We start from the raw sequence: 17,549 nt of genomic DNA, 5'->3' as shown, positions 1-17,549 counted from the left end.
CAGCCTCTTTTATATGTCTGGGGTTTATATTGTGGTGGAGTAGTTCCTATTATATCTACCCCAGTCCTAAATTATCTCACAAGATAGGGAGATGTATTTTTTCCAGCACTAAACAGATGGTCCTAGAGTTTATTAGTAAGATTTTACAAACTGTTTATGCTTCTTACTAGTTCATAGGAGGAATGTTAAAATCTTTCTTGAAGGAGTAACTCTTGTGGTTTAATTCCTTGGCTTCCTAAAATGGCATGAGACTTTGGTTCACTTTTTCAAATAATAAAAAACTAGTGTTTTAGAATACGCTTATTTTTTCAGAATGGAGCCACTTATTAATGTCTCTTGGAAGAAAGTATGCCACTTTGGAGGTGTGAATGATCACTTTGCTTGCCTCTATCTTTACATAGATTATCACAGACTGTGTACTATTTCATGCCAATTTTACTTCACTGTGACAATGTCTCTGCCCTTGCTTGATAAAGTAAACATTAACCCACACTGATTAAATATTATGCACCCTAAAAACTCTTATTCTTCCCATATATTAGTCCCTGTCATGAAGTGGAACAAATGGAGAATTACACTCCTCCAGAATGAAATATTTTTGAAGTGTTTTGATGCCATCAATGACTTTGGGGATATATTAGACCACTATGCAAACATAAATATACAATGGTGTAATTGCCCTGTCTTTCGCATGGGTATGAAACCTTTATGAGTCAAAGGCTGCATTCCTGTAGTGGCAAGTCATAGTGGAAAGTTGTATACTAGTAATGGACAGGGCCAAAGCTATGCACAGGCAGCGCCTCAGCCAAAAGTGGGCAGAAAAAGGGTCATGCGCAATTAGTTCCCATTCATCCCTCTATCCATCCCTCCATCCATCCACCCACCTACCTACCCTCTTCCGGAACTCATCCATTAATCTCTGTTTCACAAATAAAAAATCAGTTCACATGCAGCACATTTCAATCTTTTCTTTCTTGTTGTCCCGTCCCCTATCCCATCCTCTGTAAAAAAGTAAAACTACTTTGCTTCAAATATATCTAGAGATGAAATGTGTATTTATCTACAGAATAACTTTTTTCATTATCCATGGATATAATTGATGCCAAGAATTTTGTCAGTGTTGTCCCGAGAGTGTTCATGACAGGATTCCTACTTTGTCAAAAATTTGTTCATATTTCCACTCTGGAAAGTAAGGTTACAACATTTTTTTTTAAATACAAAGAATGAATATATTTTAATAAAACTTACATGGATTATAGCATAGGTATTACATTATTTTTCCACATAATCACCATTCAGCTCAATACATTTTGTCATCTGTGCAACAAGTTTTTGATGCCTGTGTCATAGAAGTTTCCTTCCACCTTTTTCAGCCAGTTTGTCATTTTGATTTTCACCTCGTTGTTGTTGGAAAAATGTTTTTCACCTAGGTGTACCTTCACTTTAGTGACCAGATGATAGTCACTGGGTGCGAGATTGGAGTTGTGAGAGAGGTGGCTCAAAACACCCCAAGCAAATGAAGTCAACAACTCTTGTGTTGCATGAACGGAGTGCGGTCGTGCATTGTCATATTGTCATGAAGGAGACAGACTATTGATGTCAGCACCCCACAACGTTTGTTTTGGATGGCTCTGCGAAGTTTCTTCATGGTCTCACAATATATCCATACCCATTTTCCATATGCTGCCTTGACATTACTGTCTTGACAGGACCGGGCTGTGGCACAGTTGGCTAGGAGTTAGTTGCATTAAATCATCACTGACCAAAAGGTCATGAGTTCGAAGCTAGCCCAGATCAGAGTAAACTCTTGACCATTTATTTATCTTGCTGTTGACCTTTGAACCCCAAAAGGCAGTTGCATCTGTCAAGTAGGACATTCAGGTACCGCTTATGCAGGGAGGCTAATTTAGCAAATTTACAATGCTATAAAAATCTCCAGCAGTGGGCAAAAAAATGAGGAAGTACTCCATCAAGGACTTGGTGTCACAAGTGGACAGTGAAGCAACAGCTCCCCTGGTGGTCAGAATTCAAGCATACCCTCCTGAAGCTGTAATATTAAATTGCCTCTGTGTTCGTCTATATATGTTGTGTGTCTATGGCATTGAATGTTTGCCATGTATATGTGCACTGTAATCCATTCTGAGTCCCCTGCGGGGTGAGAAGGGTGGAATATAAATATTGTAAATAAATAAATAAATAACATCCTCTCCATAAACTGAAACACTTTCGTGATGAATCGCAGTGGTGTTTAGGTCCTTAGCATTTAGGTAGCATATTACAGCATGAACTTCACGTTTGGAGGGAAATGGAATGAGAATGCTCATCTCTAACCTTTACCACAATGTCAGTCAATGAGCTTCTGATGACTGGCACCGCTTGTTTGCTTCTACTGGCTTCCCACTATGCGGCAGTGATACCAACTTCCCCCACAAAAGTTCCCCTTGAGAGCTACATGCCTCGTAACCTTACTCTCTGGATAACCCTCGTACATTAAATATTGTATCCTACTGATACATATCCCCCAGCATCTTGGGTTTGGCTTGAATGGAAGGGGATGAAAGAGAAAGAAGACAAGGGAATGCTTCTTCTAGATGGCGAGGTGAAAAGATGAAAGAGGATTCAGTAAGCTAAGACTATAAAAGTTTTAAAAATCTTGTAAATATTCCAAATGACACATAATATAATGAAACTTTCAAAAGTATTTCTAGTGTTCTTTCATTTATTTCTCTTATTTCTCAGTTTCCTTCAGTTGTCAATGATAGCTCGTATTGTTGTTATGCTATGATACTGTTTAACTACTTAACTGTATAGTTTGTATATCTCCAGCCAAAAAAATGTAACCACCAAATTATAATCAGAAAGAAGAATCAACAAAACTGTAGAGCAGAAATATAATTTCAACACAATTTTGTAGAATGCTTGTGGTAGCAGATTGCTGGTGTCGGCAATCTTACTTCTCATTTTCCCTTTCCATTCCCAGCTACTTACTAAATATTTATCCAAGGAAAGGTGAAAAGAGAATTTCCTCTTTGTAACAATCCCCACCGTTTTGCAATCCCACGGTTGGAATGAATGGAATTCTCCTACTCAGTGGTGTAATTTTTTTTTAAAGAAAGGACTTTTCAGATACTGTTTTAGCAGAACATTGTATAGAGCTTTGTATGGAACCTGAATGATAAAATAATTAAAAACACTGTTGCCTCAGAAGCCCAAATTACTATGAAAATAGTACATTCCTGCTGATCAGAACAGTGGAGAATGCGTTAGTTAAGATTTGCTTGACGTGAGCTTGTCTGGCAAATGATAGATAAATACATATTTTCATACATTGTTTTCCAGGTTTTCATTTACTGCAATGCTTTCATTTGAAAGGAGAAGAACCCTCTTCAGGCTCAAATTTGTCGAATGCTAGAAGTATTTAATACATATATAAATAATAACATCATAATTACTGTTGGCACTATAGTTAAGAACAAAACATTAACAGGCTTCGAAGATTATGGGTAGTATCACTTTTGCAATGTGACTATCTTAAGTGTTCTTGTCATGTACTTGGATTCACAGTAGAACAATCAGATTTAAAACCTGTATAGGTCACGTGGTTGCTCAAAAAAGCAATGGATTCATTTATCATTTCTATTGATATGGTTATTGAATATACTCCTCTTTCAGTTTGGTGAGTTCCATTTAGCATATGTATACATAATTGAGAGCCAGTTCCAATATTAAGCCAGATATGTTTATTGAGTTGAAATGTAACTGGGCATAACACATGCCATAAATGTGTTCTTCATAAGTCTCACAAATGGGTTTATCTGTGCCTGTACATTTGGAACCTTTTAGAGGTTGTACATAAGCTTTCTGGTGTTAGCCCTGTTTCTAGGTGCTAAACTCTCATGGTTCCTGAGTTAACCCTCCATTCACTGCATTGGCAGCATAGAAGGAACTATTTGAAGCTATTTGAAGCTGATCATCGGGGGAGGCCCTGCTCTCGATCCTGCCACCCTCGCTAGCTCGATTGGCGGGGATGAGAGACAGGGCCTTCTTGGTGGTGGCCTCCCGTTTGTGGAATGCACTCCCCAGTGAAATCAAGGCATCTCCTTCTCTCCTCTCCCTCAGGAAAAAAACCCTCAAGTTTTGGCTTTGGGATGAAGCATTTGGCCAGCTGGCTGAGCAACAACGGTAATGACTCGTGAGAACTGTCAATGAAGAGACCTTGGACTGGAATTCTGGACTATGATTTGGATTTGCAGACTTAGGCTTGGTTGTGTTATTATTTTAAGGGCCAATATTTTAAATGTATTTTAATTTATTTAATACAGTTGTTGACTTGTTTCATGTTAATTGTATTGTGATTGTTTTGTCGGCATCCAATGATTGCCAGTTGTAAGCTGCCCTGAGTCCCACTTTGGGGGTTGAGAAGGACGGAATACAAATGCTCCAAATAAATAAATAAATAAATAAATAAATGAATGAAATTTTATCTATCTGGTTTTTCATTTGGTCAGTTTCTGGATTTTCCTGTAGCTGTTTGTGATTTGTCTTGGTATTCAATTATTCTTATGGTAAATATTTTGGACATGGTTCGGCTTTTGATCATTAGTTTGACTTGGTCAATTTTTTTGCTACAGGCAGTCTCCAGGTTATAAAAATCCACCTTACAAGTGGCTCATAGTTAAGAACAGGGTGAGACAACAGGAAGTGAGAGAAATCAAATAGATAAGAAGAGAAATTCACTCCTGAAAGAGTTTTCATAGGGAAAAGATGTCTCCTCTGAATCTTCATTATCAATTCTTGTTTCCACAACAAGCCACATTTTTCATATATATGGCTGGAGTTACACTTAAAAATGTACCTGTTCTGACTTACAAACAAATTCAACTTAAGAACAAACCTACAGAACCTGTCTTGTTTGTAACGTGGGGACTACCTGTATTCCTTTTTGGGTTGGCTTCTGAGATAGCCTTAAAATAGCTTCCTCCAGCTTTTAAAAGTGTGACCAAATATGCAGCTAAATCCCCAAAGTGTTATGGACATTCATGTTGCCTATTGTGTAAAGAATATGAATGGCACAATGTGAGATTGTGCATCCATTGTATGATTCATCCCTCAAGCATCTAAGAACCATGAGTGTAGACTGAAGGTACTTCTTTATGAGCAGGCCCTTAAGCCTACTAATTCTGCTTTTTCCTTGGGAAGCATATTGCCTCATTTAGTCTTGAACCTGGTTATCTTCAGTTTTTGAAGTTCGGCTGGTGGCAGAAATGTCCCTCCTTGAATCTGAGATCAGCTGGGTGGCTTGGCAAAGGACTGCTCCTTGTTCAATGTCAGATTCATCAATCCATTCCAAGTGGTCACCTAAACAACCTGAACCTGCTCATATTGACTTGCATCCTGATGTTCTCCTGGATGCTCTGTGGAGACCAATGTTGACTCTGGCCTCACATTATACAGCAGAAAAGAAAAAGCACAAGAAAAGAAAATCAGTCGTGTTGGTGATATATGATATCTGCTTGCCTCTTCCATTACAACAATTTTGGAACCAGTCATGTGGCCTACATTGGCTAAAGAAGGACCAGGGATCCTGGATTTGGAGGTGACTGGTGGAATCTCTACATCTTACTCCAATGCTTGAAGAGCAATGGCTGCCTTCTTTGCCCAAATCTTTGCAAATTATGAGGGTTTCAAACTGGGAATCTTGTATTTTATGTAACTTGCCACTACTATGATCCCTCTGGCCACTGTCATACCCATGATTGCTATCTCAGATGAACTGATATTCAGTTTCCTGAATCACATTCAGTGACCCAAGCTGGAGAACCTACCTGTGTTACACCTCTACCTGTGCATTCACAGATCCAGTCTCTGGGTCAAGACCTTATCTTAACTAAACAGGTTCACTCTGTCTTGATGATGTCTGAAATTTCTGATTCTTCATCTACATCAGGGGTCCTCAAACTTTTAAAACAGAGGGCCTCAATATAATTTGAAAAAAACATGAATGAATTCTTATGCACACTGCACATATTTTATTTGTAGTGCAAAAAATCCACTTAAAAACAATACAATTATTAAAATGAAGAACAATTTTAACAAATATAAACTTGTTAATATTTCAATGGGAAGTGTGGGCCTGCTTTCGGCTGATGAGATGGGATTGTTGTTGTTGTTACTGTGTGCTTTCAGACTTAGGTTGACCCTGAGCGAGGGCCGGATAAATGACCTTGGAGGGCTGTATCCAGCCCCTGGGCCTTAGTTTGAGGACCCCTGATCTACATATTCTGATTTGTCTGTAATGTGTTCCCCTCCAGTGGTTTTGGGAGAACATGACTTGTCATTGCCTACAGATAGTTCCATCTTTTGCAATGCAAATGCTTTGATATCCAAGTGAAGGATCAAGAGACCGATTTAGCAAACCTGGTATACAGTGAGATTCAGGGCAATATACATACACTGGCTTTGATCCTACTTCTTCCATCACTCCTTAAAATTGCACATCAATGATGGTCAATTCCTTCCACAATTCCATCTGATTGAAACTACCCAGCTCCCTAAATCGCACCTCATAGGACTTGCATAGCTAGATGCGAGTGATGCAAGAAGCCACAAAAATTCCACAGCTCATCTCCTTGTGCCTGTTCTGGGCATGAAACACAGATATTTTGTCTGGAATGAGCTGTAGAAACCAATTGCTGTGAAATTCTTGTGGCATGCATCACTCTACTGCTCCATTATTTTTGTTGCATTATTCACTCTTGTGAATTTATTTTGGGGTGTAGCTTACCTTGGGTAGCTTCTTTGAACCTGCAAATTCACTGTCCCTCTGGCCTTAGAGCCACCAGCCTCCAATGCCTCCAATCCCGATGTGGCCAGACTGTAACTTTCAGTGTTCCTCACAACTTGTTATGTCAGCTAGGATTGATGCCAATGCTTTGACCATCTCTTAGTTTGACATTCTATTATTTATATTATATTGCTATTTTGTGCATTAGATTTAATGTAGGATTTTTTTCGCATTGTAATTGTGACTTGTAAACTGAGACTGAACTGCAACATGAAATATTCAGAGTAAATAAACATATGCACATTTTTAAATAAAGGAAATATTACCAAAAAAATAATTACATAGGTTTGCAGTACTACTTTTCCCAAAAGAACTCAAAACCTGATTAATCCTGCTTCCCAAACTTCACACTGATTGTGGAGTGGGAACAAAATGTATTCATGAATAACATAGCACTGAATGATACCAAAGCCAATACTATACAGGGACTTTTTGAATTAGGTTAAAGAGCTGGAGAGCATTGCTTATCTTTCTGGAAGATTCATATGTTCTTTTTTTCTTTTTTTTTGCTCCTGATTTTGTGATTTGGGATTTGTAGTTGCTGGGATTTATAATTAACATATCATCAAAGAGCATTCTGAACTCCACCAGTGATGGAATTGAACCAAACTTGGTACACAGAATTCCCGTGACCAACAGAAAATACTGGTGGGCATTGGTCTTGAGTTTTGGAGTTGTAGTTCACCTACATCCAGATGGATCTGGACCGATGATGGATCTGGACCAAATTTGGCATGGATACTCAATATGTTGAATGGTGGAATTTGGGGAAAATAGATCTTGACATTTGGGAGTTGTAGTTGCTGGGATTTATAGTTCACCTACAATCAAAGAGCATTCTGAACCCCACCAATCAGGCATGTAGCCGGGGGGGGGGCTTGGGGGGCTTCAGCCCCCCCGAAATTCTCATGGTGGTTCGCGAAAAGGCCTTACTGGTGCATTATTTAAACTGTTATGTTTATTCATATCATATGTATGGGGGTATTGGGGTAACAATACAAAAGGTTTGCTAGGGTAGACCCTCTTTCACTCAGACTCAGCCCCCCTCCGAAACAAACTCAGCCCCCCCCCCCGGGCCTGCCACCAATGAAAGAATTGGGCCAAACTTCCCAAACAGAACCCTCATGACCAACAGAAAATACAGTGCTTTTTGATGGTCTTTGTTGAGCCTTCTGACACCCTGTCATTACCCCCCCCCCCAGGGGTCCTGGCCTCCAGGTTGAGAAACACTGCTATAAATGAAAGAACCAATGGGTGCAAACACAGTACCAATTCTCGGGGTCTTTTTTTGGGGGGGGGGGGGAGAGGGGGCTGGTCCCTCACATCTGATAGTCTGAGATAGGCTGCTGTAAATAAACTGAAGTGTGGAATATGATTATATTTACCTTAATTCTACTGACATTTTATAGAACAATCAATTTCATCAAGCCTAACTAGACTAGAGATGTTCCTTGAGCACATTATTGATTCATCACATTTAGAACATGGTTTTTCCATTGTACCTAAATAGCTGTTCAGTGAAAGAAAACAAAACTGCCTTAGAGTAATCCTTAATAAGATCATATATTTGATAAAAAGCAAGTGAGACAACATGTTTTTAAATAATGTGTTTTATCTCGAAGTTTGATAGTACTTACGGCATTGCTTTGTATCGGTTTCCTGCTTCTGGGAACAGCTTGCAGTCACCGAGATTTCAGCGTTGACAATGGCATGCTCTTGTTTTCATGGCTAAATGCCCCCTAGGGGTAATTCTTAAAGCTACAAACTGTCTTTTGCAGTTTTAAAAAATCCCTTAAAGAATATCCAGTTACAGAGTGCTGTGCTGGGAGTACCTGGGGAAATAGTAAAAGGAAACACAGCTGAGAGCCACTGTGGTTTGACTTCACTCCAGATACTTTGAAACTATGTTGGCAAAAACAAGATTTTAAGTAAAACTGTTTCCTTTGGTAACATACCCAGAACTGCAGGTTTGACATTTTTGTACTTTATATGTATAGGCCAAAGGGGAAAAGGACTTCTTTGAGAATGCCACACATACCGTATCAGGAGAGCATTGTAGGAAAAGGATAAGAGAAACTGAACAAAACCATGACTGTTAGGCCTGTGCGATCAATGAAAACAATATTTCAATACTCATTACTAAATCGGGAGGGTGGGGGTCATTTCTAAAGTGTTTCTATAATATTGTAAGAGGTCTGCATCATAAATATAATGATATAAGCACAGTCGAAGCAACCCCAACAGATGCCCATTCAGCCTTTGAAATAACAACAACAACAACAACAACAACAAGAACAATCTATATAAATAAAAAATTAATGTTTGTTTGTGGGATTAACATAACTCATAAACCACTGGATGAATTGACACCAAATTTTGACACAAGACATCTATCAGGCCAAAGAGTGACCATCACTGAAAAACACAGCAGAAGAGAATTTAAAAGCCAAGAAATAAAAAATACATTAGGTTCTTGTGGGTTTTTTCGGGCTATAGGGCCATGTTCTAGAGGCATTTTTCCTGACGTTTCACATTACATTACAAAGCATGCGCAAAACCATATAGATATACATATACATGAATATATACACACACACATATATATATACACACACATAAAACGCATATACACAGACTGGGCCACAGCAATGCATGGCAGGGGATGGCTAGTAATAACAATAAAAATAAAAACAACTGGAAAAATCTGACATGATATGAGGATTTAAAGATCAAACTGCAAAGACTCTAGCACAGTGGTTCTCAACCTGGGGTTCCCAGATGTTTTTGGCCTTCAACTCCCAGAAATCCTAACAGCTGGTAAACTGGCTGGGATTTCTGGGAGTTGCAGGCCAAAAACATCTGGGGACCCCAGGTTGAGAACCACTGCGCACAAACCAGTAAAGGTGGTCCCAGTGGTGATCGGCACACTGGGTACAGTGCCTAAAGACCTTGGCCTGCACTTAAACACAATCGATGTTGCCAAAATTACCATCTGTCAGCTGCAAAAGGCCACCCTACTGGGATCTGCATGCATTATTCGCTGATACATCACACAGTTCTAGACACTTGGGAAGTGTCTGACGTGTGATCCAATACAACAGCCAGCAGAATGATCATGTTTGCTGTGTACTAATCTTGTTGTGTTTCAAATAATAATAATAATAATAATAATAATAATAATAATAATAATAGTAATAATAGGAAACCTACTAGGTCAGTGGTTCTCAACCTGGGGTCCCCAGATGTTTTTGGCCTTCAACTCCCAGAAATCTTATCAGCTTGTAAACTGGTTGGGATTTCTGGGAGTTGTAGGCCAAAACACCTGGGGACCCACAGGTTGAGAACCACTGTACTAGGTAAACTTTGGAGTTATTGCCCCACAGCTTTGCCTTCCTCACAGGGTTGATTCAATTCCCAACAATCCCTTTTTATTTTGAAATCCCTTTAGAGCAGTGGTTCCCAACTTTTTTTGGCCAGGGACTACTTGACCAGGGACCACACTCCAACATTAGAACCAAAGAATTACCAATCAGTTTTTGGTCAACTTTAGATTCAATTTGGTTATTTGGGGTGCTGATTCAGAAAATTGCATTGGCTAGACCACATCAGCTCTAGTTTCTGATACAGAACATATGCCATCCAGTAGTCACCATCTGCTTACCCACAGAACACCATATTTAATAAGCCTAAGCACTATAAGTGGGTTTCACAAGACAAGTTGCTCTCATTGCAATGGTGTAGTAATGGTGAGGCCACGGACCAGATTTTAGTTCTTGTGAACCCATGGACAACAGGTTGGGAACCACTGCTTTAGCTAATGAACATTGATTTTTCCCCTTTCAGGGAGGAGGCACAACATGGTAAGCAGAATTCTTGGAAATGTAGTTTGGGAAGACAAGGATCCCTGTGCCAGAGAATTCAAAAGGTCCTGCTCACTTCCCGTGTTACAGCCTCCGTGTGCGTGTGATGTCTGCCTGTCTCTCTCTGGGCCGGCTATGTGCCGGAGGGGCTTCTTCCTTGCCCAGCCATCCAGCCAGACAGTTTGCTACCTGGACCGTGACTAAGTTCTAATCCCCAAGTCAAAGGACATAATACTCAGGGCAAAGTATTTTGGCATTTTGATATGTTGTAAACTGCCTAGCCCTATAGTATGCTGTAAACTGCCTTGAGACACCCCCCCCCCCCCCCGGGGTGAGAAAGGCAGTATATAAATACAGCAAAATGAATAAATAAATAAATGTCATATTTAAAGAAATAAATATCTTTTAAAATTGCACAATAATTTCCTATCCTGCTTTGTATTAAGAGATCAATAATATGCTGTAATGTCATAGCACTCCAAATATGTTACTTGAGGCATTATTTATTCATTCACGTTTTTATATTCTATTGTTTATCTAAAGATTTCAGAGTGGTACATAATAAAATCGACACAATCAATTTGAACAATGTAAATAATGAAATTATTTTAAAAGGCCAAAAAACTAATTAAACAACTAACAAGTTAAAAGAAGACAAATTAAAACCAGTTATAATTCCAAACCATGCACACATGTGGAGCTGTGCAACACTCACTAGGTTCCAAGGGCTTTTGTAAACAGTCATGTTTTGAATTTGCCCCCCAAATGACAGCAGTGTAGGCACCAACTCCGGCTATGAGGAGATGGTATTTCATAGCTGGTGTGCCGTCTTGAAAAACAACGACTGAAAAGCAGCCTCCTTCCCTTAGTTTCATTTCCCCTCTCCTGGCCCCATATTCCTTCTGGCATTTTAATTAAACCTGTGGTGACTGGAGAAAAAAGGGATCTAAGAATTATGGCAGTGGCTCCGACCTACTCCAGTTAAAACACAGAAGGTGACACAGGGATGAAAAAGAGGAAAGAAAACCTGTTGCTATACTTATACATTTCATAATCAAAATTAAGAAGCTGAAGCTTTTGAGCAGCTTAGAAAGTAGGCTTGAATATTAATTTGATAATGTTAAGCATTAGCTATTCAGAAATCAATTAATTGCAATCAACACTAATAACTGTAATGTTTAGTTGTTTAGCCTTTATTCAACTTGATATCAAAAACAGAATTCAGAGAATGGCATAGAAAAATTGAAATGCAAAGATACAGAATGGGGGACGTGTGGCTCAAGAGAAGTACGTCTGAAAAAGATCTTGGAATCCTCGTGAACAACAAGTTAAACATGAGCCAACAATGTGATGCGACTCCCTCTCTCAGCTCCAACTACAATGAATCTTAGTCATTGTAGAGATATGGCTATGTCTGCAGCTCTTCTGAAATAAGTCTTTTTTCTTCTAAAATAGCAATCAGGTTGAAGTGCCCTATAGTAATTCAACATTATGCAGATATGGGCTTTGTTAGAGTTGTGCTTTCATCAATATCTACTTAACTTGGAACCCTCTGCAATGTTGTGCCTCCCTCTGACGAGCAGCAGACATAGCCAAGCCACAAGTATGAATGTTTGAGGAGTAATCCAGCACAAAGGCAAACAGGTTGCTTTCTGGAAGCAATGCTGGAGACAGCTTGTTGAAGGCACCCATCCCAGTTCTGATGCATTGCTTGGAACTTGGTGAGTTCAAGCAGTGGGTTCTTTCTACACATTCTTCTACCATTTGGACAGGTTTTCTCAGCTTCTTGGCCACTGGACTATTTTGATTCATGCCAATCACATTCTGCAAAAAGTTTTTTTAACAGATAATAAGAAATTACTTTCAAGGGAGTTTCCCAAGTCTGAAGGGAATGTAGTAGAACATTTTCAGCTATTTCAGAATCTAACACAAGAATTCAGCAGACATAGTAACAGACAGAGACAAAGAAACACTGCAAGCCCATCCAGAGGTCCAAGAATCTAAATAAATCTATGAGCAGGAAGTGCACAAAACTGGGGAAAATGAGCAGTTGGAAACAATGAAAATACCCAGCACTTGCTGTGAGATTTATATGCACTTGACTTTGGGTTGATTAATTGTTCTTATTTAAGAGGCAATGATTACTAAAAACTGTTCCTTGTTATGGAGATATTCCATAAATGATGGGTGTATTTCTTCAGTGTCCTCCAACTAAATTTGTGAACCACTGTGCTGGAATTCATCATCAGCTGCATTAGCTAGAAGATGCTCAGATTTAGTGAGGAGGAACTGCATTTGGAACCCAAGGCCTTTTAATATCTAACTCCTCTCATCCAATTCCTTAGACTTTATGGGGTGAGTTATAACATTTGAGAGATTGGGGGAGACTGGAGAAGCTATTCAAATGGTGAACACCTGTAGATATCTAAGATCCAAACTCCTTGATTTTATAGATGACTTCTAGACTTTATGGGGTGCCTTAGACTTTATGGGGTGAGTTATAACATTTGAGAGATTGGGGAGATTGGAGAAGCTATTCAAATGGTGAACACCTGTAGATGTCTAAGATCCCAACTCCTTGATTTCATAGATGACTTCTAGAAGATCCATCGTTGTCAGGTACAGCCTGAAAAGCCTACAACAACCCAATATGTGGGATGTTTATATATTGATCTATTAATCACAATATTCCAAAACTCAGCTCTTTACCATTCTTCCATGAGATTGTTTCCTGTCCATCTACATTTTCATGTATGCTGTGTATTTCTTGTTTAGGATGGTTTTCTGGATTGACAAAATACCCGCCTAAATCTATTCGATTGATATGCACTAGTATAATTCATAAGAATAACTTTGAAGAATGTTATAAGCTTTCTTTTTCTTCCTTTCTTCTGGTAGTGTGACTGAAAAAAAAAGGCTGTTATAAAAAAGAGCAGGAACTCTTTCTGCTGCAACACCTTTGTGGCGGTCTCCCTTGACCTCACATTTGGGTTGGCAAACAACCCAAATGTCATCTTTAATCAGTAACTAGAGGTTCCCCATGCCGTCTGGGTCATCTTCCTAAATGAAAATTTTTGCTGACAGAATGGAATCTTTCTATTATCAATTATCACAGATAGGCACTAATAGAGGGATCACTTCCCCTGCCAACTGGCTAGCTAAATCACAGAACCTTCCCTATGATTTCAAATTAGTAACTGTAGATTACATGAGCATACATTTTCCTCATTCAAGAGTGGGGTTTTGTGGACAGACATCCTTTGGATAAGCCTTATCAAAACAGCTTGTAAACACATCCTCTGGATGAACCTCATCAAAACAATGTATTGTCAAAGGCTTTCATAGCCAGAATCACTGGGTTGTTGTGAGTTTTCTGGGCTGTATGGCCATGTTCCAGAAAGATTCTCTCCTGGTGTTTCACCTGCATCTATGACACACACCTTCAGAGATTGTGAGGTCTCATAACTTCACAACCTTACAACCTCACAACTTCACAGACCTCACAACCTCTGAGGATGCCTGCCATAGATGCAGGCGAAACATCAGTAGAGAATGCTTCTAAAACATGGCCATACAGGCCGGAAAACACACAACAACCCACTTATGAAAACAGTTTGTAAACTGGATCTCCCCCCCCCCTTTCAAGTGTTACCTTGATAAATTATTGCTTGTGAAAATTGATCCTAATACTGCAAGTGTGAAAAGTGTTCTGATTGGTTGCTGAAACAAACTAAAAAGATCCAAGCAGGGCCAAAGCGAACCTGGACGTGATAGGGCATCACACCCACAGAGGCTGATTGGGTGTATCTATTTGTCTTTCGCCCAGAAAACAGATTCCCATTTAGTTAGACTCGCCTGAGGCTTGAAATCGAACCTGGCAAATGATTCTTTTAAAATCCATAAACATTAAGCATATTTATGTCATAGCATTAAGCTTAGTCAGTCTTGAACCTTCCTGTATTGTAGTATAAGAGACATCTTGTTTGCTTTTATTTACTTTCTCAGTAGTAAATGCATTTTGGTTAACCACAATGGCAAACTTAGTCAAGGCATTTATGTCAACAAATCCTTCATCTCAACAAAGTAACATTCTTAGTTTCTAGGGCAGCAGACTGGATTCTAAGTAATAAGGTGTTTATAAGTCATGCTGTAAATCTGGGGTTATAAACATGTCTACTTTTCTATTAAACCTGCTGCTGTGCTTGAGGCACAATAAGCTCTCTTTTAAATTTTATGGTGGCAAGCATGTTGGTTTTCCAGTTCTGATTGCTGTTGATTTAGCAGTTGCCAAATTCTCCTGCTAGGCTCTTGACCTAAGTCAAGTTCCCTGGTGATGTCATAAGATACCTTAGAATTTAGTAATTGATGGTTCCTGCTGGGAGCCAGTAAGAGGTTCTCACATTTCCCCATTTACCAGTCTCCCTCCTCCTGGTCCTTTTGTTGTAGGAAGTTTTCAGAAAAGCATTAAGAAATGGGTACATTTTTCACCGCTGACTTCTAATTAGTCAATTTCCAAAGTAAATACATTCTGTGCAACAAAAGTTGGAATCTGGAAAAAGTTTTATGGGCACATTCTTTTGAATTCTCCATTTTCACACATCCCCAAAAACTTTAGCAACAGTGGAACAGTTCTTGGAAACTTACTCACCCACTAATTCTTAATCTGCTTATTATGCTCAGTGAGCAATCAACAGTTGCTAACATCATCTTTCATGGGTGACAGTGAAAAATCTATTTGTAAAGGATTCTCAGAAAGGCAATTCTGTGCAAATAGAGCTATAGGTTGGGTCGCTTAAATGACCATCCACAACTTCCTCGGTGTCTGTGCTGTCGCACGCTGGGCCTGTCCATAAGACTGTAGACAGGACATAAACTGTGTGTGCCCAACGGGACGCCGGGGCTGCCTCAGGATTAAAATCCTTTGGATTTCCTTAAAACAGAGTCTTTAGATTGCTTAAAGGTTCAACAAAGTTCTTTATTATTGAAAACAAACAGGTACTTCAAGGCTTTCTTAATAGTCTATTGGCTCTCTCAATCTTGTCCACTGGGAACAGGCACTATCTTCATAACTGTAACTAATGCGGAAATCCTTAACTTCTAATCTGGGCAGTCTGTCTTTGCCTCTGATGGCGTGGAGCCCCTACACCCGGTACCAACTGCTTCTGGCTTCCGCGAGTGACCCTTACCAAGCAGAGCTTTGTAGACTTCCAGGGAAAAAGGAGTTCAGGTTTCAGTGATGGCTAACTGAAGTCCCTCAGCAAAGGAGCTGTAAGGCTGTATGATCCTTGGCCAAGTTGTGGGCTGTATAACCCCGGCCAAGCTGTAGAAGACGAAGCTTTCTACAGGAGCTCTTGGTTTTATGTCATGTGTGAAAGGCTTCTCTGTGTGGACTGAACTCAAAATGGCTCCTATTCCCTCTAAAACCCCAAAAGGGGGCGGGACCAGGGAATCTAACTATAATTGACAGGTGGCTTGCCCTATGATTGCAGCCAAAAGAAGCCACCTATCTGCAGAGTCCCTGAAACTTAGGACTATAACAAACATTCAATGCAAAGCAAACAAAATTGGAGCTCCTGGTACAGCTGTACCTGCACAGTGTTAGCATATGTAAAACCAACCCAAAACCAAAAACTCCCACCAAATATATCTGTTACCATTCATTTCTGAACTCACACGTGTCCTTAAAGTCTTTGAAGAGGTTTTTGGAAAGTATAAGGGTTCTTGGAACAGTAGAAAAATCTTCTGTGATACAAAGCTTCAAAAGTAAGGGTTTATATTAGAATACAACTCATTATATGGTAGATCAAAAATGTGAAACTTCCTGCCTATGAGCCAAAGCTTTGCCATGCAGCCCCACAAACCCCTTTGCAAAGCTCCCACTGTATAAAGGTAAGAGGAAATTCTGACAACAACTACTATATCAAAGCAGTTCAAAGGGGTGCTTTGAATGTGATTTTCCTGCTTTTTGGCAGGGTTTGGACTGGATGCCAATGAGGTCTCTTCCGACTCTATGATTCTATAAGTCAACTGAACAGTAGCAAAGGCAAGATTACAAGGAAGATAGTTTTAAATATCCCTTCCTTGGAATCTATATGTTCAGCTTTTTTTTTTTTTGGTTGTGTCATGAGCGACTTGAGAAACTGCAAGTTGCTTCTGGTGTGAGAGAATTGGCCGTCAGCAAGGACGTTGCCCAGGGGACGCCATATGATTTGATGTTTTTTATCATCCTTGTAGGAGGCTTCTCCCATGTCCCCACATGAGGAGCTGGAGCTGATAGAGGGAGCTCATCCGCGCTCTCCCTGGATTCGAACCTGCGACCGGTCGGTCTTCAGTCCTGCTGGCACAGGGCTTCAGCTAATGTTCGGCTAATGAGCAGCAAAGATAGGGGGACATTTTGATGGTTAGTGATGTTGAGCAGTTTACTTTACTAGCCTGATCAGCTTCTATATTGATCATGAAGGAAGTGAACCCATCTTTATGACAAGTACAGGAACTGATGGTTTGGTGGAGCAGGGACAAAACACCTTGTTCTGCTTATCTGTCTCTCTAAGGCAGAATAAATGTGTTTGAATACGAGTTTCAAAGTATTTAGTAGAAAATATTGTTGAAGGCTTTAATGGTCAGAATCGCTGGGTTGTTGTAGGCTTTTCAGTTTGTATGGCCATGTTCTAGAAGCATTCTCTTCTGACGTTTTGCCTGCATCTGTGGCAGGCATTCTCAAAGGGTGTGACCTGAAGAGAATGCTTCTAGAGCATGGCCATACAGCCCAAAAAACCTACAACAACACAGTTTAGTAGAATGATTTCTGAGCATGGAGCCCAGCCATAACATATTCGTTTAATGTA

General features: G+C 39.7%; 1 long non-coding RNA gene across 1 annotated transcript; it reads right to left on the bottom strand.

The window, feature by feature from the left end:
• Window positions 1-2,311: 2,311 nt before the first annotated feature.
• On the bottom strand, window positions 2,312-11,567 carry LOC132766407 (uncharacterized). Its single transcript, XR_010909351.1, has 3 exons — window positions 11,420-11,567; window positions 8,482-8,676; window positions 2,312-5,435 (listed from the first exon to the last, which is right to left on the bottom strand). It is a non-coding gene; the product is annotated as an uncharacterized lncRNA (long non-coding RNA).
• Window positions 11,568-17,549: the final 5,982 nt, after the last annotated feature.

The sequence above is a fragment of the Anolis sagrei genome, chromosome 2 (assembly GCF_037176765.1).
Source record: "Anolis sagrei isolate rAnoSag1 chromosome 2, rAnoSag1.mat, whole genome shotgun sequence".
Lineage (NCBI taxonomy): Eukaryota > Metazoa > Chordata > Lepidosauria > Squamata > Dactyloidae > Anolis > Anolis sagrei.
Note: the sequence above shows the minus strand (reverse complement) of the source record. Positions and strands in the feature narration are given on the sequence as shown.